Source organism: Hemicordylus capensis, chromosome 4 (genome assembly GCF_027244095.1).
Source record: "Hemicordylus capensis ecotype Gifberg chromosome 4, rHemCap1.1.pri, whole genome shotgun sequence".
NCBI lineage: Eukaryota > Metazoa > Chordata > Lepidosauria > Squamata > Cordylidae > Hemicordylus > Hemicordylus capensis.
In genome coordinates, this window is record NC_069660.1 from 77,290,772 (window position 1) to 77,314,749 (window position 23,978).

The 23,978-nt window shown below is 45.6% G+C and overlaps 2 long non-coding RNA genes across 3 annotated transcripts in view; one reads left to right on the top strand and one right to left on the bottom strand.

Annotated features, from left to right (window-relative positions):
• LOC128322934 (uncharacterized) overlaps positions 1-9,409 on the bottom strand; it is a 40,170-nt gene extending 30,761 nt beyond the window's left edge. For both annotated transcript variants that reach the window (XR_008306089.1, XR_008306088.1), the window contains exon 1: positions 8,891-9,409. This is a non-coding gene — a long non-coding RNA (uncharacterized LOC128322934). The remainder of the gene's footprint in view (positions 1-8,890) is intronic.
• A 147-nt stretch (positions 9,410-9,556) lies between these two features.
• LOC128322221 (uncharacterized) overlaps positions 9,557-23,978 on the top strand; it is a 42,748-nt gene continuing 28,326 nt past the window's right edge. The window contains exons 1-2 of the long non-coding RNA XR_008305599.1: positions 9,557-9,816; positions 9,912-10,133. This is a non-coding gene — a long non-coding RNA (uncharacterized LOC128322221). The remainder of the gene's footprint in view (positions 9,817-9,911; positions 10,134-23,978) is intronic.

Consider the following 23,978-nt stretch of genomic DNA (forward strand, 5'->3'; position numbering starts at 1 on the left):
ATTTTTTGCAGATGTTCCAGTGTATCATCCCTGCTACCTTGTCATGCCTTTGTTTGTAGCCAGTCTGTGTGATCTTTTTACAACAGCTGATTAGGTGGTCCACTGTTTCATCTGCTTCTTTACAAAGGCGGCACTTGCTGTTTGTTGTGGATTTTTCTACTTTTGCTCTTATTGCATTTGTTCTTAGTGCCTGTTCTTGTGCAGCCAATATTAGACCCTCTGTTTCTTTCTTCAAGTTGCCATTCTTAAGCCATTGCCAGGTCTTGGTGATGTCTGATTTTCCACTTATATTGTGCAAATATTGACCATGCAGTGGCTTATTTTTCCATTTTTCTTCTCGGTTCTTGACTTGTTCTTTCTTGTAGGCCTGCTTTGTTTCATTGGTGTTGAATAGTTTCTCGTTCTTGACCATTTTAAGTGCATCTTCTTCACTGTCCCTTTTATAGTCTTCAAGGCCGCTTTTCTCCTCCTCTACTGTTTGATGGACTTGCAGCATTCCTCTTCCACCTGAGCTGTGAGGGAGGTATAGCCTATTTACATCACTGTGGGGGTGCAGAGCATGATTTATGGTCATTGTTTTCCTGGTCTTACAATCTAGCGTCTCTAGCTCTGCCTGGGTCCAGTCTATTATTCCTGTACTGTATCTGATAATAGGTATAGCCCAGGTGTTAACAGCTTGTATGGTGTTCCCGCCATTGAGTCTGGACTTGAGGATTTTTCTAACTCTCCTGATGTATTCACTTCCAATTTTTCTTTTAACTTCAGCCTGTGCGATGTTATCAGCTTGGAGAATGCCCAAGTATTTGTAATGTTTTTTCTCTTCCAGGTTCTTGATGTTGCTTCCATTGGGCAGTTCTATTCCTTCTGTTTTTCTTATTTTTCCTCTGTTCATTATTAATGCAGCACACTTGTCTAGTCCAAACTCCATTGCTATATCGCTACTGAATATACGGACAGCGTTTAGCAGTGATTCGATTTCTGACTGGGACTTTCCATACAACTTCAGATGTCCATGTACAGCAGATGGTTGATTTTACTTGATGTTTTAGCTGTTTGGTATTCGAAGCTTGTTTTGTTTAGTATTTGTGAAAGTGGGGTCATGGCGATTACAAACAACAGAGGGGATAGTGAGTCCCCTTGGAAAATACCTCTTCTAATGCTAACCTGTCCAAGTGTCTCGCCATTGATTAACTGTGTACTCCACATGCTCATTGCTTTTTAAAATAAATATCTGAATGTTTTGCTGACACCAGTTGTTTCTAAACATTTTAGTATCCATGTGTGAGGCAATGAGTCAAAGGCCTTCTTGTAGTCAATCCATGCAACACTTAGATTTGTTTTTCTTCTCTTGCAGTTTTCTAAAATCATTTTGTCAATCAGCAGCTGGTCTTTTGTGCCTCTAGTGTTCAGGCAATTTCCTTTCTGTTCAACTGGAAGCTGCTTATTAGTTAATAAGTGTTGCATTACTTTATCTGCTATTATTCCAGTTAATAATTTGAACATGGTTGGCAGGCAGGTTATTGGTCTATAATTACTTGGAACTGCACCTTTTGCTGGGTCTTTCATTATGAGATGAGTTTTCCCAGTTGTTAGCCATTGTTCAGTATCACCTCCTTGCAAAATGTGATTGAACTGTTTTGATAGTTGTTTATGAAGGCTTGTTAGGTGTTTAAGCCAAAAGCCATGTAGTTCGTCGTCGCCTGGTGCAGTCCAATTTTAATTTTCTTTGCTCTTTCACTTATTAATTCTGGTGTTATTATTAGATCTTGCATTTGTTGGTTACATTTTTCGACCTCTTTCACCCAGCCTGCTTTTTTATTATAATCTATTGGATTGTCCTATAGTTTCCCCCAGAATTGCACTGTTTCTTCTTTATTTGGTGTTTCTACGCTTCTTGCAGTCTCTCCTTCTATGCTTTGGTAGAAACATCTCTGATTCGACTGGAATTGGAGATTCTGCCTGTGTTGTGTAATTCTAGCTTCGTATCTGCTAATCTTCTTTGACACTGCTGTTATTTGCTGCTTTATTATTTCCAGGACTTCTCTAATTTTCCTTGAATCTAGATGGTATTTTTGGATCAGATACTGTTTGGTGTTTTCATTCTTCAGCTTCTTGTCTTTCATATCTTTCAATTTACTAGCATCTGATCTAAGCCTGGTGATTTTATTTTCTAATCTAACCTTCCATTTAGGAGATGTACTACTTTCTTTTTTTACAGGTCCACTGACCTTATATCCAAGCTCTTGTGTTGTTATTGTTGCTGCACTGTACATTAGTTGGTTTGTTTCTTGCAAATTATTGGTTGTTATTTCTGCAAGTGCAGCATTGACATCTTTTAATGCCTGAGCAAGTTGTTTTTTGGCAACTGTTTTTAGAGCTGGAAGTCGAACCCTGGTAGTTGTTTCGTTCACATGCTCAGTTATTTTTTGCTTTAGTTCTTGTTGCTTTTCTGTTAAACGGCATTCAGGATTTTGAGGTGAAGGCAAAGGGGAGGTTGCCTGGTTTTGATTTTGAAACAGTTCAGCAACAGTAGCATCCTCTATTTTCAACACCTCCTCCACCTGCGCCTGAGCAACTTCTTCAGTTGGTGGTAATTCTTCTTCCATATCTTGAGCCTGTGTTGCTCTTTGCAGTTCTTCCAGCTCAACTCCTGTGAATACTTTATTTCTTATTATGAATCTTCTCTGGTCTGCTAGCCTTTGTTCTGTTATTTCTGTATCTGGATGCCTCTCATTCCAAATTTGGTTCATTCTTTTTAAATAACCTCTTCTAGTTGGACTAGTCTTGTAATAGCAGATCATTATTTCCTTGTTGGCATTTTTCATATATTTTTTCCGGTTAAGCGACGTTTCTTCCAGTAACCCTGCAGTCTCCAGCCCTGGTTGCTTAACTGAAGATCCTGAGTCCTATAGCCCACTTGCCACCAGATGTCCAGGAACTCCAGCACCTGCCGCGGTTCTTGTTGACCCGGGTGATGACCAATTCGTTATAGATTTATTAAAGTTACGTCTCACCATATTGTTGATAGGAGAGGCACTCTTTGTCTGGCTCCTCTGGTGAGACCTGTCCAGTTGGTTGGACCTCTGGCATAGCTCTCACCTTCCTCAGAGTACGCAAGCCCCACAACCATGCCAAAGTAGTGCCTCACTGGGGGTGGTTGTTGTTGTTGTTAGATTTGATTTCTATACCGCTCTTCCAAAAATGGCTCAGGGTGGTTTACATTAAAACATCGTTGCCCTGGATGTCAGCCCTATAGCCAGAGAGATGGCCCTTACAAATTATGTTTACTTTAATAGCTATCCTGCCCTCTGTGCTCTTTCCCCTCAAGGCTGTACCTCTTTGGACTTTGGGTGATAATTACAAGGGCTAGGGAAGTAGTTTCATTAGATAGAACGATCAGCTTAGACATGATATATCTGGCTCCAAAATCCACCTCGCTTCATTGTATGGCCTTGGGCAAGTCACACCATCTCTCAGCCTAATTTATTTGTCCATAAAATGGGAATGATAGTTGCCTTCCTCACAAAGTTCTTGTGAGAATGGACTGTACAGCAGTTTGTAGAGACTGTTGTAAAGACTGTACAGAAGTTTGCACATTAAAAATGCAATCTAAATAATACAAAATGGAACATTTACATCCTGATCGCTGGGCAACTTTGAAGGTTGCTTTAGAAGAACAGCAGCTAATAAGGGAGTATATATAGGTATAGGTTACACATTTGCAGGGTCAATGATGTTTCCATGGGAACACCATGGCTATGTCTCCCCATCCTATGGTTTCTGCAGGGCAAACAGTAGCTGTCCAATCCTCCTGGGCAGGAAGGTCAGTCTGCTTCATTAGAATTTGCCCAGTTGTGTTAAGTGGTGCCGGAGATGCTATGAAGCAGGGAGGGTTTTGTGAGGAGCCAAGTCAAGTCAATTATTCCTGAAAGAGACAAGCTGAGAAAATAACTGTTCACACCTATTAATCCCATGGTCCACCCCCTGTGCAGAGTCCGACCCTGTCAAGCAGGGGATAGAGTTCGAGCCTGGGAGCGGTGCCAACCTGTGTTTTACAGTCACTGCATCAGAGTCAGGCTGTGTTAGGCTCATAGCAACACTGCAGATTAAGTGTCTGGTCAGCACAAATTACTGTAACAGCACAGAGCTGGGTTGTGTGCCTGCTGCAGAGAGCTCCCAGACTCCTGGTTAATGAGAGAAAGAGGTAGATTTTCTCGTTTGTGAATGTTTTCTCAGATGTTGTTAGTCATTTTCTGCCCTTGCCAATATAGCCTCCTGCCTCATGTTCTTCCCCAAGTCCATTGTATCTTCCTGCCAGATTTTACCATCGAATAGCTGGGAAAGGAGATATTCCTTGTATTCGTTGCATGTGTGCGTATGATCTGTCTGGATAAAGATGTTGCTGCCTGGAACCTTTTTCTGGTGTCTGTTCTGAGGGAAATAAAAAATCTGTTGTTTTCAGCACTCAGGCTCAAAGTAGATGGTCCTTTTTTCACTGCATTGAAGTAGGGATGTGCATGAATTGATTTTTTTTTCATTTGTACCTGAATCAAAACACCCACAATTTGTTTGGGGTCTGAATCTGACACCCCCCTCCCCCAGAATCACCGCAGATTCGATTTTTATCCAGATTTTCCGAATCTGAATCCAAATAGATTCGGATCAAAAAGGGGTCCTGGGGCCAAAAGAGTGGGGGTGGTTGTAGTGCCCAATGGGTGTAACTACCACCTAAATTTCAAAGAAATTGGGCAAAGGGGTGATTTTAAAAGAATTATTGTTTACGTGTCTTTACGATTTTTCCCATAGGGAATAATGGGGATTCCAGCAACCTTATAACACCATCTGGTGGGCAGTAAGGTGGCCCAGAGTGGGGTGTGGTGGGTGGTAGTGCTCAATGGGTACAAGGAGGCTACCACCCATATTTCAAAGGAACAAGGCAAAGGGCTGATTTTTAAATGATTTTTGAAGTTTACGTGACTTTAAGCTTTTTCCCATAGGGAATAATGGGGATTTTAGAGCCTTAGTTATAACTCTCCGGTGGGATGGAACCAGGGTGGCCCATGGGAGGTTGTGGTGGGTGGTAGTGCCCATTGGGTGCAAGGAAGTTCCCACCCAGATTTGAAAGGAATTGTGCAAAGGGGTGATTTTTAAAGAATTTGTGAAGTTTGCATGTCTTTAAGCTTTCCCCCCATAGGGAATAATGGGAATTTCAGCAGCCCCATAACTCCACTTGGGGGGCACTGGGGTGGCCCAGAGCAAGTGGTGGTGTAGTGCACATAGGGTGCCAACCACCCCCATACCCACAAGCCCATGGGGTACTGGGTTTTGTTGTTTCTGAGGTGTTCTGAGTGTAGATTCTCGGGTAGCAAATGAGAGTAATGACAAACAGTGAATCCATTCTCATTTGCTACCAAATGATGCTAGAAGTCACAATATGACCCAATCGTCATTGCAAAGAAGTCCACAGAGAGAGAGAGAACCTGTCCTGTTAAGTCTGCATGACAGACATTTGTGTGGGCACCAGCAGCAAACTCATCCTTGGCCACGGCGGGGGGTGGGGGTAGGGGTAGGTGGGTGCATGTGTCTATGTGCTGCTGCTTCAGTCACAGTCCTTCCATGGGTGGAAAAAAGCAAAGCAACGTCTCAGACAACGAACATTAAAGAGACAAGTGAAAGCAAGCCAAATTAGAAAACAGAAATGCATGAACAACAACTCATCATCACATCATCAGCATCAGCATCATCTATTATCACATTGACATCCATCATTTTCATTTCTGCATCAATTCAAAATAGTCAATGAAAGCAATTCTTTCATATCAGCATGCATCTTCCAAAACCCTCCCTCCTGCCTCCCCCCACTCCCACAACCACAGCCTCTTTGGATGGGTGGTGATGGTGGTGCTGGGACATAGTGGCGCCAGGCCAGGACGCACCACCCACCTCTGTCATGGGCCTCCTGGTGTCATGCATGATTGAAACAAATCAAACAAACACAATTCAACATTAAAGGGAAACAAAGCAAACCCTCTGTGACAGTGTGCTCCCCTCGTGTGTGTGTGTGTGTGTGTGTGTGTAGTTCAACGTAAACATGTGTGAGACATAGCATCCCAGAAACGTTCCTTCCTGTGCCTGCACACACAGCAGCCTGCCTTTGTGATGGATGGTGTGTCGCTTCTGCCTTCTGGCCCTCAGGACTGGGCCAGCGGGTGCTCCTGCAAGAGGGAGGGATCCACAGATGTATGCTGCTGAGAGTGACTACAACTCCCATTGTCCCTACTAGTCTTGATGGTGGCCAGCCATTGCAACAGTGGGGAATGGGAACTCTAGTCTCTCTCTGCAATATCAGGGAGAACCCCTCCCTGATGCAGGGAGTACTCACTAGTCCTAGCCCTGAATGCCAGCACAGCAGCAGTGCCCCATCTCACCATTCTCGGGCTGGCAGTGCGGCGATGCCTGTGTGTGTGTCTGGATGTGTCAGCAGCAGTAAGGGGCAGAGACTCTGACACATCTTGGTTGGGATAAGCTGCTGTGGTGTGTGAAGCACTGCATGGGTGTGTGTGTGATGCAATTCACTCACACTCCATGGCCAACTCGGGGTAGCCCAGCAGGGGGAGGTTGGCCTTCAAGAAGACCAGCTGCTCGACCAACTCAGCATCCAGATGTGAGCATAGAGGGGTCACCACATCCACGGCCATGGAGAACAACCGCTCGCTTAAGGCACTGGTTGGCAGGGATGAGAGGAACTGGCCAGCAACGGTTGCCAAGTCTGGCCAGACATGGCGACGTGTTGCCCCAAATTGGCATGGTTCCATCTCCCGGCCTTCCGCTGGCTCCTGCAGATAGAGCAGAACAGACTGCTCAGCATGGCTGCAGGGAGTGGCAGGCTCCTCCTGTCCACCTGGCAAGGCACCAAAGAAGCACTCTGTGAACCACCGGGTGGTGGAACATGGAGGTGGCACTGGCTGCTCCATTGGTGCCACTGCCAGAGAAACCACACTGCTGCACTGGGAAGAAGTGGTGGTGGCTGGGGGCGGAATGTGCAGTGCTAGGCTGCACACCAGCCCCCTTCTCCTGGTCATCATCTGCACCTAGCCTCTTCTCCTCTGCATACCTGACATGCTTGACCAGGAGGTCCCTCCACCTGAGCAGCTGGTCAGGGGTGACAGCTCTGCCCTTCATCCTTGGGTTGCAGATGCATGCCAGGACATGCCATGCAGATGCACCCAAGGGTGTCATGAGTCATTCCACTACCCCAGTCTTCAGCCGACCTGCCAGGGCAACTGTGTCCCCAGTGGTCAGAGTGGCCTGGAGATCACCCATGATCTTCTTGAGGAGAAGACCGTTGGGCAAAGCCCGGCTCAACGTAGCTGCCTCAGTATGCAAGCTGTTCATGGCAGCACAGAACGGTTCAAGTGCTAAGACCAGCTCAGAAATGAGCTTCCAGTCAGCAGTGGACAGGTCGCACACATCTGTGGATGGCTCCCTCTTGCTCCTGCTGGCACTGGAGCAAGAGAACGGTGGAGTTCAACCAGGTAGAAACATCCTGAGGGATCAGGTATTCAGGCAGGCCCAGCTCAATCTGCCGCCTTGCCTTTTCGCTCTGGTGGAAGTGGCCAGCAATCTTGTGGCACTGGTCCACAAGGGCGGCCATGGAAGCAGCAGGTTCTGGGGTGGGAACTAAACCTAACCTCTGCTGGCGTTTGGACTTCACCGCCTTAAGCCCAAGCACATCCTGTACCACCAGGTTCAAAGTGTATGCAACGCAAGCAATGTGCACAAATTGAACCTGCCTGGCTGCCTTACTAATGTTGGCTGCATTGTTGGTGACCATGAAGCCTCAGCAGAGGTTTGACTCCCCGGCTAGCCAAGTCCCCACCTTTCAGTCCATGATCGCTGACAACTCATCCGAGCTGTGGTCTGTGTCCATCACCTCCACAAGCAACACTGCCCAAGAAGGCTTGCCTGCATGGGAGGAGATAGATACAGCTCCAGTGGTGCTGGATGTCCCCTCATCCTCATGCCCCCACCAGTGGGCTGTCAGAGACAAGAAGGCAGTGTACAGGCCGCTGTGGCTAGTCCAGAGATCCACAATGAGTGCACACCTGTGCTGGGCCCGACTGCACGCAACCGGGCCAACACAGGCTGCCTGCACACATGGTACAGGGAGGGCACCACCCTCCTACTGAAGGTGGTGCATAAGTGAAGGGGACACTCAGTAGGGAGAAGGACCAAGAACAGGAGTTGGGCTGACAGTGGAGTGGAGTGTGCCCCCTGCAGTTGGGGGTGTGTGGTAAGGGAGGAGGCTAGAGTCTGTGCCCACTCAGAGCCTGTAGGCTGCTAGGCTGGGCACTGGAGAGAACAGACACAATAGGCTGCTGCTGCTGGACTATTGGCCCTGGGGTGATGGCTAGCTGAAGGCTTTGCTTTAGCAAAGTTGGGGGTGGGGTGGGTGGTAAATGGGCACAGTGAGGAGGCTGGAGTGTGTGCCCACTCAGAGCCTGTAGGCTGCTGGGCAGAGAATATTAATAATACTATATATATATTATGGGCACAGACGGCTGGAGGATAGGCTTCTGTTTTTTTTAAGTGCAAAAAAAAAAATCTTTGGAATGAGAAAAAAGACAGAATTGTTTTTTAAAACCACAAGGCTATGCTACCCTTCTAACCACCTACTAGTACTAGCTAACAGGGATCCCTCCCACAGACAGAACCCCTATTTAAACTTCTTCTAAACTAAACAGCACACAACTTTTTAAATTCAATTGCAACCCAAAACCTCCTTCCAAACAGGAAAAAAACCTGAAGCTTCATGAATACACAATTCCAGAGACATGTATGTATATGGTATATGGAGTATGTGTGTGTGTTAAAATAAATGGGTACTCACTCAGTCTAAGGCTTCACCCATGCTGCGTCTAGTATTCCTCTTCTGTGGTCTGGTCTCTGAGAGTCTACTCTTTCTTCTTCAATCTTCTTCAGTCTTCAGATGGGGTGGGGGCTGGGGCAAAAGCCTGGAAAACCTAGGGTGGGGGGAAGGGGGTGGCTGTCTGGCCAGGTGGCCAGTGGCTGCAGGCGATCTGGGGCTGGTAGCTGGCACAGGCAGGCAGTGATTCTCTCAGCAGCAGGAAGGGGTGAAAAGAGAATCAGATAGAATTCTTTTTTCTTCTGTATAATTCTCTTTTTCTCTACAAAAAAGCAATGAATGCAGCAGAGAATCCACCCCAGGCTGGCACAGGCACTGGCAGGCTGGGTGGAACTGGCAAGCAAGGCAGGCTGGCAAAGCAGAACAATAGGTAAAGGAAGGCAAAGCAAAAGCAAAAGCAAAGCAAAGCTCTCTCTCTCTTCTCCCTCGAGGCAGAAAGGTGACTGCTGCCTCTTTAAATCTCTTTGAAAATCACTCCTTGAACTCCCCCCACCGCCCCTCCTTCAACCTTCCCCTGGCCAATGCGGGGTCATTTAGCACTTGCAAGAGCCAAAAGAGCCAATCTGGAACAAGGAGACAATTGTCAGCAGATCAGCCCATGCTTTCATTTACCAATCTGAAGCCTGGAAGGGCGGGACATCAAACACAAAATGGAGACTACACACAGAGATAGCCACAAAATGGACGGAGATCTGAAACCACAAAACCTCCAGCTCTGAAATTTAGGCAATTTGTTTTGGAGCCAAATCTTTCGGGACCTGCAGATGGGCAATTTGTTTTGTGCACAAATCGCCCAAAACAGGCAGATTTGGGTACAGCTTGTTCTGTACCCCAAATGTTTTGCACATCCCTACATAGAAGGAGGTTTGGAAAAGGAACCACTGCTCATTGTGTGTATCCCCTAGTAAAACAACTCTCATGGATTTTAATATCATTTTTAAAACCTGCAGATTGTCTTACCAGTTTCATATTCTTGATTCTATAGTCATTGTTGAGTATTCAGTGGAGATGATCTGACTGTGACCAAAATCAGATAAGGCTGGAGTAATTATATCTGGCAAGCCCTGTGCCCTTGAAGAGAGAGAATATCTGCCACTGAACCCCATTGTGAACCCTACCACCTTTTAAGATCACCAAAAGATGTTTGTCTGAGGGTGTTGCCAATTCGCCTGGTGGTGTCTCAAAGACCAACCTCAAAAGTCTCGAGGTTAGTGCTGCTCTATCTCTGATGGCTTTTAAGAAACAACTGGGGACATATATCTTCAGCAAGGCTTTTGGCTGAACATTGCTGATTTGTTGTTTTAATCTGAATTTTATATATGTTTTGATGTTTTTATATTTTTAGGGTGTTTTTTTGTAAACTGTCTTGAAGCTTCTGAAATAGGTGGTATATAAATGTGATAGGTAGATTAGATTAGATTAGATTAGATTAGATTAGATTAGATTAGATTAGATAGATGGCATTCAGCTTTGTGGTGTTTTTGGTTAATCCATTCCTTGATTCAGCCCAGCTTTTGAACGGGGTTTTAGTTACCTGTATTCCAGTCCTGGAGTAGAGATGGGGCTAACAAACAGCCAGCAGCAAGAGCACTGAAAAGCAGTCTGCACTTGCCTCTCTGTAGGCAATAATCTATTTCATTAAGCTATTAATATTCCTGATTCCATTGATTCCAATGCCTTGTCCTTGCAAACCACAACTCTTTCCCTTGGATTCTACAAGCTGTACTTGGTAACTCTGAGTTCTAGCTTTTGGATATATTCCTTTTCTCTCTCTTGTGCCAATATTACAGCAGTACAGTGGCCAGCAACATATTCCATCAACCACCTCTTCCTTGGGTCACATTGAGACCTGGTGACCATCAGAAGCATAGACTTTTCAATTCCCAGGCAGGGGCTGGGGCACTGGGCCAAACCTGGGAAAGCTGTGAGCTCATTAGTATATATTGCTGTGCAGTCTACACTACCCCCCTTCTAGAGTTCAATACTATATTCCCTGCAGCTTGAAGCCCAAGTCCCTCCCCAATCAAGAAACTCTTTAATGCAGAGCTTTTTAAAAGGAAAATTTGGAGCTGTACAGTAACGCTGCCTTGAATTCCAATATTTGGAAGAAAAGTGGAATATTAATCAAAGGAATAAATGTGACTGTGATTTGAGCACATAACACGTGCTGCTACAACACACCTGTGCATTTTTCCTTGTGTCTGCACATATGTTTTGTTGCTTAGAGTTACGTTTTACAATATTTAGAAGTCTACATAGAGTGGGAGAAAATCCTCAGAACTGGGGATTTGACGGCATCAGTGCAGAAGAGTGTTCTATTCAAGCTCCACACAAGAGGCCTCTTGAACTCCGACAGACCTTATTTGGAGTGAAGGCTTTAAAACACAACAAAAACAGATGCCCAAACACAGTAGGAGACTGGGAGGTCTCAGCTCACATTCTTTGTTGTATACAGACTACATCAAATCCTGGAATAACCAGGAAGTCAATTCTTAAAGAAATAGTCATCTTTCTACCCTGAACCTTTCATACACCAGAGAAGAAAGTATCTTAAGCATGTAGAACATTTTGCTCACTGCTGATTTATCTTTTCTCTTTTTGCTTCTGGTAGCCCACAAGCTACTAAACTGTGGAAGCCAAGCAACTGGGGAAGACAATTGCTAAAAGCTTGTCTTTCTAAAGGCAGCATTGTTTTGAAAGGCACAAAATGACTTTCTATGATTCTAAGTCCTCTCTGAGAACTTTGGTTATGTCTACAAAGGTTGCCTCAGTGAGCTGCTCTGTTGATTGAAGGCTCTGAACAAGTGGGTCTGTGAAAAAGAGCACATCGGAATACAACTTAACTGTATGCTGCCAGAAAAATACCCGGCTCCCAGTCCTAAAAATGATTGAAGTGCGTCTTTGTTGTGTGGCTCCAAAACTTTCACCAAGTCTGTTTTGGGATGTACACCACTCTGAGATATTGTGTGTCCCAAGCATGCCACCAAGTGTGTGCAAAACTGACATTTCTCCACAGAGATAGTAAATCTGTGTTGTTGGAGGGGTTTTTTGGGTTTTTTTAAATTTTTAAAAGTCAAGGAAGTACCTGTAGTCCCTTCAGGGGGCTTGCTGTAGCCGTGGGGGGTGGTGGTGTCCGCACGGGTTCCCTCTCCCCCCACCGGTCTTCCTCATCACCGCCGCGGCTGGGTAAGTGAAGCCTTTTTGGCCCTTTTGGGCCTCTGTAAAAGCGAGCAGCTGCCATTTTGGCGGCCGCCGCACATGCACAAATGCCCTCTGCGAGGCCGTGGCAGCCGTGGCCTCACAGAGAGCAGTTGCGCATGTGCGGTGGCCGCCAAAATGGTGGCCGCTCGCTTTTATGGAGGCCCAAAAGGGCCAAAAAGGCTTCACTTACTCGGCCGCAGTGGTGATGAGGAAGGCCAGCGGGGGGAGAGGGAACCCACGCGGACCCCCCCTCCCACGGCTACAGCAAGCCCCCCGAAGGGGCTACAGGTACTTCCTTGACATTTAATTGTTTTTTTTAAGTTCACGGACCGGTCCGGGACCAGACCGGACCTGGGGGGGCGGGGTTCAATGGGGGCCGGACCGAACTGGCCCGGTTCCATGCACACCCCTACCAGGCAGCATGCTTATCCTCAATCAAATCATGAATGAGGGATGTTTTAGCATTTACTAACCTGGCATTCAACAGCAGTACCCTAATCTTCATGGAAGTGTTCTTGGAGCTCCCTGGGGCTGCAGGGCAGGGAGAAGAGCTGGAAAAGGAAGAGGCCTCAGTTGCCTGGACCGTTTCCCCTATAACAGCCTACCCAGCTGCCACCGCCATACCTCTCTCTGCCTGCTATTTGTGATATCACTTCCCCTAGACCAGGCCTGCACATCATAAGGCCCGGGGGCCAGATTTGGTCCACAGGGACTCTTTTACTGGCCCCCAGGTATCCTGAAGCAACACAGAAGTTGGAAATTGCCTCATAGCACCTTCCTGTGCATGCTTTCTCAGAAATATGCTCCATGGTGTGCCCAGTGAGGCTTACTCCCCTGAAAGCATGTCTAGCATTGCTGCCTGAAAGCAACAACAATTTAGGGAGAGGAGAGGACTTGGCAATTGTTTGGGGCTGGCATGCACTCTAGGGGCCCCACTGATTGAACAGGGACAGGACCTATTCTCTGGCCACTATCCTTGGTTAAAACTATGGGTCCATTGCAGTGTTCCCTCTAACAGGGATTTCCCAGATGTTGTTGACTACAACTCCCATAATCCCCAAAAGCCATTGCAGCTGGGGATGCTGGGAGTTGTAGTCAACAACATCTGGGAATCCCTGTTAGAGGGAACAGTGGTCCATTGATAGGGGGAATAGATCCACAAGTAACTAATAATATTTTTAATTTTAATTTAATAATGTGCTAAAAATTTAGCCCTTGCACGCCAAGTTGTGGGTGGTTCCGGCCCACCAGGACTTTTGAGTTGTGCATCCCCACTCTTGAGTTGTGCATCCCCACTCTTCTGCTCTCCCAGACACATCTTCCCAGTCTAACCACTCACAACTCCTCTCGGGCGTAGCAAGGTTGTTGGAGTGGGCCCAGAGACAAGATTTTATAAATGGGCACCCCCCCCTCACTGAAGCTCATCATCCTAAATTATTTTTTTAAAGGTTTTGTAAATTGTGGACGATGCAAGTCATTTAAAGGTACTAGAGAAAGACATGCTGTTCTGGTAGCTCCAGGTCTTAACACTCACATCAATTCCGGAGGATGAATACAACTGAAGGAAGCCCGGGCGGGTGCACGGCTGGAGGAGTCAGTCATGTGACTTGCCTCTGGGGGACCCTATTATAGTTACACCCCTGACTCCTCTGTTTTGATATAACCAGGCCCAAGACTTCCTCAGTCATACAAGTCTCTTGCTGGGTCCTTGACGGAAAAAGGGGTTAGGCTGCGTGTGAGAACAGCCTCAATGTCTGCATACGGCTCTTGTTATTAGAACCACTTTAATTGCATTTTCCTTACACTGAAGTTGACTTCTAATGCACTGGACCCTAGAACTCCAATAGAGAATTCAGCAATGTTGAACAGCCATCTGGCATGGAACTACTCTGAACTAACTCAATACAATCACCACCTTGTAAACAAAAGACCTGATCAATTAAGAGAAAGTTGGTTACATCTAAGTCCACTTAAACTCAATGGGAATTGAAACTAACTTGTCCCATTGATTGCAACAGGAGTGGCATGACTGCAGCTGCTGTTTGCCCCAGTGGAACCAATGGAAGCTTTCCTCCCAGTCAGATAGCAGCTCTTGGGAGGCGTAATCCAGATCTGGACTGTGGCAGGGACCCTTTCCCCAGGAGCTTTCTTAGACAGCAGGCTTTAATGCGAGGCTTTAATGCCAATTCGAAGCTGCCCCCCAAAAAACAATGCAAAAAGTGGATTTTTTTTAAACCTCGGGTATAAATCGGTCTACGTTCTAATGTGCAGTGAAAAACCCGAATTGTGCGTGAAGTGCTCCCTGACAGCGTGCAGGGACTTCAGGGTAAATCTGGCCAAAATGTGGATGCACCCCCTCCATTCTGGAGGAGATGCAAGCTAAAAGCCGGGCGTGAAAAACTTGCATGTTCAGACTGCATGTGTTGATAACATCTGCAGCGGACTTTGGTATTCCCCCTTTGCAATGAGCATGTGTTATGGTGGGTATATCAAGTGTGAAACGGGCTCAAGATCCACCACAGACAGAAGGAACTGCAGTTGTGAAGAAGATGCCACATCGTGAGCCAGATTTTCAAAAGACTTATCTGTCATTCAGGTGCCAAGCACTGCTCAAGGCTGTTTCTCAAGAGAAATATTGCCTAATGGGAGCCATATTTCAGTGATCTCTGACTCACACTACAGGGAGATGAGTGATATAAAGGCCTTTGTAACCACAGAGCTGACAAGTAACCTAGAAAGTCAATTGCTATACTATAGAAATCCTTGTGATTTCAACCAGTATGGTTGACAGTATTCCCTTGCTTTTGCTAATCAGAAGGACCCCCTTCCTTTTTTTAGTGGAATACTTTGATTCACTCTCCCTCACGATTCCTCCCTCAGATATTTCCACTCTCCTCTGGTAGCAATTTTATCTTGTTTTGTTGTCATTTAAAGCAGTCCTTGCCTGAGTTGTCATGGAAACTGGCTTGTTTGTTTCCCTACACTATGAAGAAAGCTTAACTAACTCTGACACTCCCTAAGAGTAAGTGCCTGGCCACCTTTGGGAGGAAATATTTGGCTTGCAGCTTGATGCCTGTTGTTGGACATAGGAGAAGCTTCTCCTCCAACAAGAACCTCATACTGAAGGCAATTCCATCCATCCACATAGTGAGACAAGCTATCTCCCAGATTTCTCCTGGCTAGAGCATTTGGAGAGATCCACTCCCAAACAGTAAGAGTATGTCTTGTCTATGGCTTTTGATTCTTACCCACGGCCTCACAGCCAGCTCCAATTCTGATAATTTTTAGCAGAATTGCCTCAGGCTGTTTATTTTTCTAATTTACATTTCCTAAACTGTTTCCCAAGTGGTGGGAAGTTCCAGAGGTAATGCCACAGCACAGATATTCCCTTGGATCAGAAAGCACTGGACAGATAAGGTCCCTTTCCCATATTTTCTTTATTTATAAATATATAAGCAGAACACAGAATATAAATATACAACAGCAAGAAACCTGTGCAGCAGGCAGTAGATCCTCAGTGGACTCTCTTTTCCAGTTCCAGCTAATTCTAGATAGAAACTCTCAACATTGTCTATCTCTGTCAATGCCTACATAGGCACTCTCACAGACACATCTGCAGAGTATTTATCTCAGATCCCACCCCTGCAGGTGGAGGACCAGAAGACCATCCACAGTCATTAAGAAACATTAACTTTCTTTTGTCAAGTCCCTGGCTACTGGCTCACTGTGATCAAACTAGCCACACTTACAACACCACCATTGGCAGTTAAGCCATGCGAAATAAAGTTAGTAATAAGATCTGTGCAGCTGAATTAAATCTATTCTATCTATAACTTAGTAGCAGCTTTCTCTGGCTGCCTGATGTGATGCTAAGGCACGTACCAGGGTTGCCAAGGCAAGGCAGGGCTTAAATTAAAATGCACACTCAGCAGGTGTGCACAAAAATCGATATTTGGTCAAAACTAGCTCCACAGTGAGCAAAAGGACAAAATGTGTTCTATTTAAGGTAAAATAAACGTGTGTTGTATGACTATCCCCTGCTAACTGAGCAAAGAGGCACCTTTTAGAAGTGGTGATTCTCTTTACGGTATTTAGCAGGGGGAGAGCAATTGGGCATATCCAACCCCAGCACAGCTGTTGCTGGTATCGTTCTTATGTTTCTTTTTAGATAGTGAGCCCTTTGGGGACAGGGAGCCATTTTATTTATTTATTTATTTATTTATTTATGTAAACCACTTTGGGAACTTTGGTTGAAAAGCGATATATAAATATTCATTGTATTGTATTGTATTGCTGTACATAAACAGTGGTGTGGTCGCACAATTCAGAAGTGCAGGCACTCTCTATGACAGCCACCCAACATTGCTACCTTGACAGCCACACTTCACTTAGATAGATGCAATAATTTGGGGGGTTCGGTTACAAGAAGGCAAGGATAGTTTCCAAATTCGGCAGAGCTTGAACCTCATGTGGTTATTCCCCCCAGAAGAGCAGTCTGGATTGTCAACCACAAAGAAGGGAGGATACTCCTTGAAACAGATGACAGGAAGAATGGCAATAGCATTAACTGTAGTCTGATATTCAGTTATGTAACAAACTCTTGGCATAGCAAGAGCTGCCTATTATGTCCATTTGGAAAGCCAAGGACTTGGATCCCTGCTGAGACCCTGGAGGGGGAAAAAGTACGGGGACAGTGTCCCTGCCCATCCCTGCAGCTCTGCACACTGTGTGTAAATTTTGAGCATGTCCAATTGAAGAGAACCTAGAGAGTTCCTGGTTGGGGTAGAGGAGGAGTAGAATCTGAAATTTAGATGAGAAAGAGAGAGTGTGTGCACAAAATGTGGGCATGGCTGGACAGACTTCAGACTTGTGGGATCTTGAGATGTAGCAAGGTTGAACTGGGCCTTGTGTCAAAAAAATAAAGATGGGCCCTGGCTAGGGTAGCCAGATCTACATCGCCAAAAAAGAGGACATATATAGGCCATTCGTCACAAAAAAGAAGACAAAAGAGTATACTAACTTAACATCTAAAAGCCCAACTTTTTCCAATGGCAACATTAAAAAACAAACAGCATCTATGTATTAAAAATATGTCTAATCTTTTTGGCCCCCACTCATGAAGCTCTGTGCTGGACTTAGGCAACAGCTAAGTAAGATACAGCTCGGGGCCTCACATTATGAGGGGCCGCTCAATGACTAAATTTCAAGTTTTACATAAAGTATTTTCATTTAAGGGTATTTCTAATGCAAGTAGGCTTATTGCAAGATAAATGTTTTTGTTAGATTTTTTGTCGCATCTTTGCCAAGTAAAAATAAAGATTTATTATTTATATTTGCATTGTTCTTTTTGCTAGAATATCTGTCTGTTGACAGATATAGATATATAGATGCTTTAAGACCTTTTATGCCAGACATCACATAAGACCTCATCATGTCATAATCCAGTTTATTATCCAGTTTATAAAACAACTTATTTTTGTTTTATTGCTTTTCGGTTCTTTGTATGTTGTCTGCACCATCACTCCAGCAGCATTCCTTTCTGCTGAATTAAAAGGGGGGAAAAGAGGCTTGTGTTAACTTCGGACTTCTCTCCTGTTGATAACATATTACACTGACAAAGCACCTTTCAGGGCAGGAATGAGGATGGAAGGGTAGGGTTATCCCACTGGGAAAGGCTGCCTCTTCCATAGCCAAACACCCCTCCCCCATCCAAATCTCATCCTGAACTGGTAGATATATTTTGGAACTGGGATTGGGATATGGAAGAATCATGTAAAAGAAAAGTAACAATTGAAGCCCTTTTTGCAGAATCATAAACAATAATGAAGCAGATGCTGTGACATGCTGCAAAAAATAACATTCCAGTTAATCCAAAAGTATGCTTAAAATCAATGCTACCTCAATTGTGTTACAATGGAAGTAGCACTGGACAACTGCAGGAGGAGTTGCACAAAAGGGGTCTTGTACCAAATGTGGTTCAGTGTTAGCAAGTGTAAAGTGATGCACTATTGGGGCAAAAAACCCTCAACTTCACATATATACTGATGGAGTCTGAGTGACCAGGAGAGGGAACTTGGGGTCCTTCTGGACAGCTCACTGAAAGTGTCAACTCAGTGCACAACAGCTATGAAAAAGGCAAATTCCATGCTAGGGATCATTAGGAAGGGGGTTCAAAATATAAATGCTAATATTATAATGCCCTTATACAAATCTATGGTGCAGCCACATCAGGAGTACTGCATGCAGTTCTGGTCACTGTATCTTAAGGAAGACATTGTAGAACTGGAAAAGGCACAGAAGCGAGCAACCAAGATGATCAGGGGCCTGGAGCACCTTCCATATGAGGCAAGGCTACAGTTTCTGGGGATTTTTAGTTTGGAAAAGAGGAGACCATGGGGAGACATGATAGAGGTGTATAAAATTAAGCATGGAGTAGAGAGAGTAGACAGAGATAAATTTTTCTCCCTTTCTCACTGTTGCAGAGAAATTAGTTATCCTTTATAAGCAATTGAACAAGAAGCCAACTTTAACTGAGAAACAAGAGGTTGATATTTATTACTTACTAAATAGGCTAAGAAAACAATAAACAGGCTAACAGTCTCTTATGCAGAATGAGGGAGAACCTCTCAGTTTGAATTTAAGTCAGCAAGTGGAGTGCAGACAAACACTGTGACTCCACCCACAAGCCAGTACATAGATACATTCAGATTAAAGAAGCATGCCCCATACAAATAACTGAGACAGTGTCTATGGAAAAATCCCAACATTCACAACTTTAAAACCACGGGTCATCCCATGAAACTGATGGCAAGGAATTTAGGACTGACTAGAGGAAGTACTTTTTCATACAGTGCATAATCAAATCTATGGAATTCTCTGTCATGGGATGTGGCGATGGCCACCAGCTTGGATGGCTTTGAAAGGGGCTTAACACATTCATGGAGGACAGGTCTATCAATAGTTACTAGTCTGGTGGCTATAGGCCACCTCCAGCCTCAGAGGAAAGGTGCCTCTAAATACTAGTTGCAGGGGAGGAACAGCAGGAGAGGGGGCATGCCCTCACCTCTTGCCTGTGGACTTCTCATGGGCATCTGGTGGGCCACTGTGCAAATCAGGATAGGAACTTAGGAAACTGCCATATACTGAGTCAGACCATTGGTCTATCTAGCTCAGTATTGTCTTCACAGAGTGGCAGTGGCTTCTCCAAGGTTGCAGGCAGGAATCTCTCTCAGCCCTATCTTGAAGAAGCCAGGGAGGGAACTTCAAACCTTCTGTTCTTCCCAGAGCGGCTTCATCCCCTGAGGGGAATATCTTGCAGTGCTCACACATCAAGTCCCCCATGCAACCAGGGCAGACCCTGCTTAGCTAAGGGGACAAGTCATGCTTACTACCATAAGACCAGCTCTCCTCTCCTATGTTGGACTCAGGGGTGTAGCCACTATTGTGTGAACGGGTTCAAAGAAGCTGGGCCACCAATGAAAAGGGCCACCGAAGCCCCATGGTTCAGGCTCCAGAGGAGCCCAGAGTGAACTCCCCCCTCCCACGCCCAGGCTGCCAAGAGCCCGAGCAAACTCTGTTTGTTTTTTCAGGCAGCACTGGCTGCCCGACAGGACGTTTCCCCCTTTTTCACCCTCCAGAGAAAACATCCTATTGAGCAGCTGGCGCTGCCTGAAATAACAAACAGAGAGTTTGCTCAGGCTCTTGGCAGCCTGGGCGGAAGGGGGAGTTCATTCTGAGCTCCTCTGGAGCCTGAGCCACGCCCCCTTGCACATGACATCATGTGCACAGGGCATAACTGGAGGGGGCTGCCAAGTGGGGCTGGACCCAGGCCGCCGTTCGACTGGCTCTATGGCTGGCTGGACTAGAGGGGCTTTGAGCCTGATCCAGTAGGGCTATTCTTATGTTCTTATATACCAGACCTCTGGGACTGCCTTTTACAAGCACAGCAGCCTCAGCACATCAGAAACACCGACAGAGGACTGAACATCATGTATCAGCCACTAAACGTAAGTTGGATAGAAAGTCAGAAATTAGGAGATAGTGGTAGCAGAAGGGAGTTCAGAATTCTTGTATCGGAGTTCTTGTACAGAGCTCAGGCAGAAAGGAAGGGGTTAAACAGCACATGGCTTCCGTTATCCTCCTCTCCCACTTTAGCCTCCTGGCCCCCAGCCAAGCTCCAAGGAACTCCTCCCTGCCACTCTCTAGGCCTTTAATGCTGCCTCCCATACAACTCCCAGTTCTTGCTGCACCCCCAACTCCCTCATACAACCGGCATCTCATGCAAAAAAGATAATGTATCTGCTGCCTGGCAACAGTGCCATGTTCCTTTCCCAGCCTCAACTCTGAGGCCACTCCATGCAAGAAAACGATGTTATTATAGGGAAGGCTCATAACTGATGATGTAATGGGCACTAGCCAATAGGTACCTTGCCTGTAACACCTGCATAATCATAATCCACAAAGCACTTGCTGTCCAGCAAGTGCAACTGACACCCTAGCTGGCCAGTGGGGAGAACTACATTTTGCTAACAACAATATATTATGCTTGAGAGCGGAGAAGACGAAATGTCCCCATAACAGATACTGAAGCTGGGGGTGGGGCCAGAAATATGAAACCCCAGCAGGCACTGTGGGCAACATTACTGTGCTATTCAAAATCGTTAGGAAATGCCTTTAGGTGGCGAAGACAGCTAGTCACAGCTGAATCACATTAGGTGAGCCTGTGGAAACTGCTCTTCATGCCGAACAGGTATTTGCAGTGTTGATTTATTCCCGACAATAACTGATGCTTCACTGAGCTGAGAGATGTGAAAACCTGCTGCATTGTCGCTCTTGTTCATGCCTCTCTTACACTAGTTGGAAAAGGTCAGCCCTAAAGTAGGAGCCCATCCTACAAGATTCACCTGCCATCTAACAAGCACCTGAAGGAATGAGTGTGTGTGTGTATGTGTGCATGTGTGCGCACGCATGCATATAATGTGCACACAAAAGAAGCCTTCGAAACGGAGAGTTATTTGGCAGAGGAAAAATGTCAGCTCGTCCTGACAAATGGTGAGGAGAGCTGGAAAAGGCATAAGAAAAGAGAGTGCGACAGTTTACCGGCAAAGAAGCCGCCTGTAGTTCAGGCGGCTGCAGAAATCCAATGGCAGCTCGTAGGTGAGTGGGAGAGGCAGAGGAGTTGTCTCTGCAGGACAGCCATGCAAGAGCAGCTCAGTCAATTACGGCATTGTGGGGAATAAAGGAGGAGGGCTCAGTTGACTCTGCAACTTTCAATAGCAAGAAAATGAGACAGCACTTTGGAAAAAAGCAACTCAGGGCAAAAACATCTGCTGCCTCCCCAAAAGTCCCCACTGGCATTCAGAGGTGCACCTAGGTAATTTTGGAGCCTGGACCTCAAGGCCTTTGGAGGCCCGCCCCTCCCCTGCAAATTAAGCATCATCATGCTCTGCTGAGTGACCACACCACTCAGGGCAGACCAAAGAGGATTTGTGGGGCCCCAGGGGCTGTGGAAAGAGCACCTCTGCTGGCATTTAATTGTATTTGTATTCCCTATGGCCAATCCTGTGCACATTTGCTAGGGAGTATGTCCTATTGAAACCAGTGGGATTTGCATCTGAGTAAAATGCCTAGCCAACATGAGGGCCAGGGTAGGGAGCCATTTAAGTCTCACACTCATAACTTCCATTTGTTGAGAATTGCCACTTTCTCCAGAGAAGGGGAACAAACTGACAGCTCTCTGTTACTTGCTCTGAAAAATACGCACATTTTAGGTTGCTCATTGTATTTGTTCAGAGGAAGCTCCTTAAAAAATACCTCCTCCACCCCCAGCCAGCAACCAAACAATTCAGTCACTTGAAAACTGAAAAGATAGTGGCCCTTTTACTCCTCCCTGAAAGTTCTTCTTTCACAGTAGTCTTCTTCATTGATGAGCTGATGATGCCTTTCCAAAAGACAAGTTTGTTTCTGTGGTACCAATTTTTCTGTTACATTGTAAAGCTGCATCCTGAAGAGATTTGGTTATGTCTTGATATGTACGGAAATAAATAGAATTTGGTGCAATATAAATAAATAACATCCTAATTCACTAGTTTGGGTTTGGAGCATGGTGATCCAGTTGGGACACAATGTTTCTTGGACAAAGCAATCCTTGAGTAACTCTAAAGACATAGGAATAGGTGAACCAGATTTCATGCTGGCACCAGAGATCACTGCCATCATTTTAGCACAGACTTAACCTCTGGTAAACAAATAGGACCTCTTGAGAGGGATAAGGTCTATTTATCCCCTTTCTTACTTAATATGGGGTGTTTTCTACCTCCCAGGCCATTCTGAAAAACCAATATACTGCGTACGGCAGGTTCACACATAATGGCAGCAAGTAAGTTCAGAATTGCTGCCAGTTCCCACCAGGTGCACACTCTTGCTCCTGTTGCCAATTCCATGTGGTGCAAACTTAGAAATGTTGGGTGGAGAATGTCAGTAACCAACTTCAGCTCAACGTTTGAAGCCAACATTTGAAGTTGGCTCGACAGTGTCAGGCTGAAGTCAGTTCCCAACGTTTTGCACCTGACATTTCTGAGTTTGCATGACAGAAATGGTGGCAGTAGTGGAAGCATGTATCCAGAGGGAACCGGCAGCTCTGTCTTACTTACTTGCCACCATTATGTGTGAACCTACCCATAGATGAACTGAAGACACTTGTGTGGGTCTTAGGTTGGCATTACTGAATCCTCAAGGCAAAACTCAAACAAGAAAAGGAAAATGGAAGAGAACCTAAAAATCTGGCATGTAAGAAAATACATGTAACATGGCACACTGATGACAGGCACTGACTAGCTTCCTTGTGGTGACTGGTGCAGAAGCTGGCATGGCAAGTATCCCCTTTGTGAAGGAGGCCCACAGAAGCTGATGGTCCACTCAGGCCAGCAGATGAACTGTGGATGGTGGCAAGTTTAATGAACAAGGAACTGGCTACCACTTGTAGAAATCATTGTGACAGCTGCCCTGCAGTTGGTTCTGGGCATAGACAAAACTAAGTAGCTTCGAGTTTGTTTGCACTAATTATCATCTCGCACAGTGTAAGTTGCTGTGCGCTGACCTCAGTGGCCAGAAAGTTATCTGCCAGTCCACAGGTGCTCAATCAGAGCTTGTTCCCTGATATGACAGAGCCCAAGTTTCCCCTCTCAAAATGCACAACAGTGTCTCTGTTTGAATGAAACAGGCCAGAAAATAATATTCCCTACAGAGACATTTCCTAATGCTCTGCTTGGCAAATCGCATATCCCATTAGCATTTTCAAAATTGCTGACAGAGCAGCAGACTGCAGTTCACATTTTGGAACACTAGGGAAATTCTGAGAAAATAGGGAAGCTCTGAGAAAAAGGGAAAGCAGGACAAGCAGATCGGCTAGCAGTGTTAATTGGGAACCAAATTTAACGTTTGGCTGGAAAGGCAAAGACCTTGGTGTGCATGGATTACTGGGTGTGGTGGTGGGGCAGGGGGAGGAAGAGGGAGCGTATAATTGGTAGTGTCTCTCCTTCACATTCTATTTTATAGAAAGGTTCTGGAGCAAAAAAGCCATAGAAGAGCCCTCTTCTCTCCCCATTGAGGTTCAGGCATTGTCTGAGCTACAAGAGTGCCAGTAATTCACATGACTGTGTTTGCAATGTGATAAATGCAACAGTCACGTTATACCTTCGGGTCTATCCATGTGGACATAATAAGGGCATTCAAATGGAATTTTTCCTGGGGCTATAGCGCCACTTGCAATTTTTCAGTGCTTTCTTGCTTTGTGGAAGGATGGCTGTGACATGAATTGAGAAGAAAATTAGGGGCTACAAAATGGTGTGTG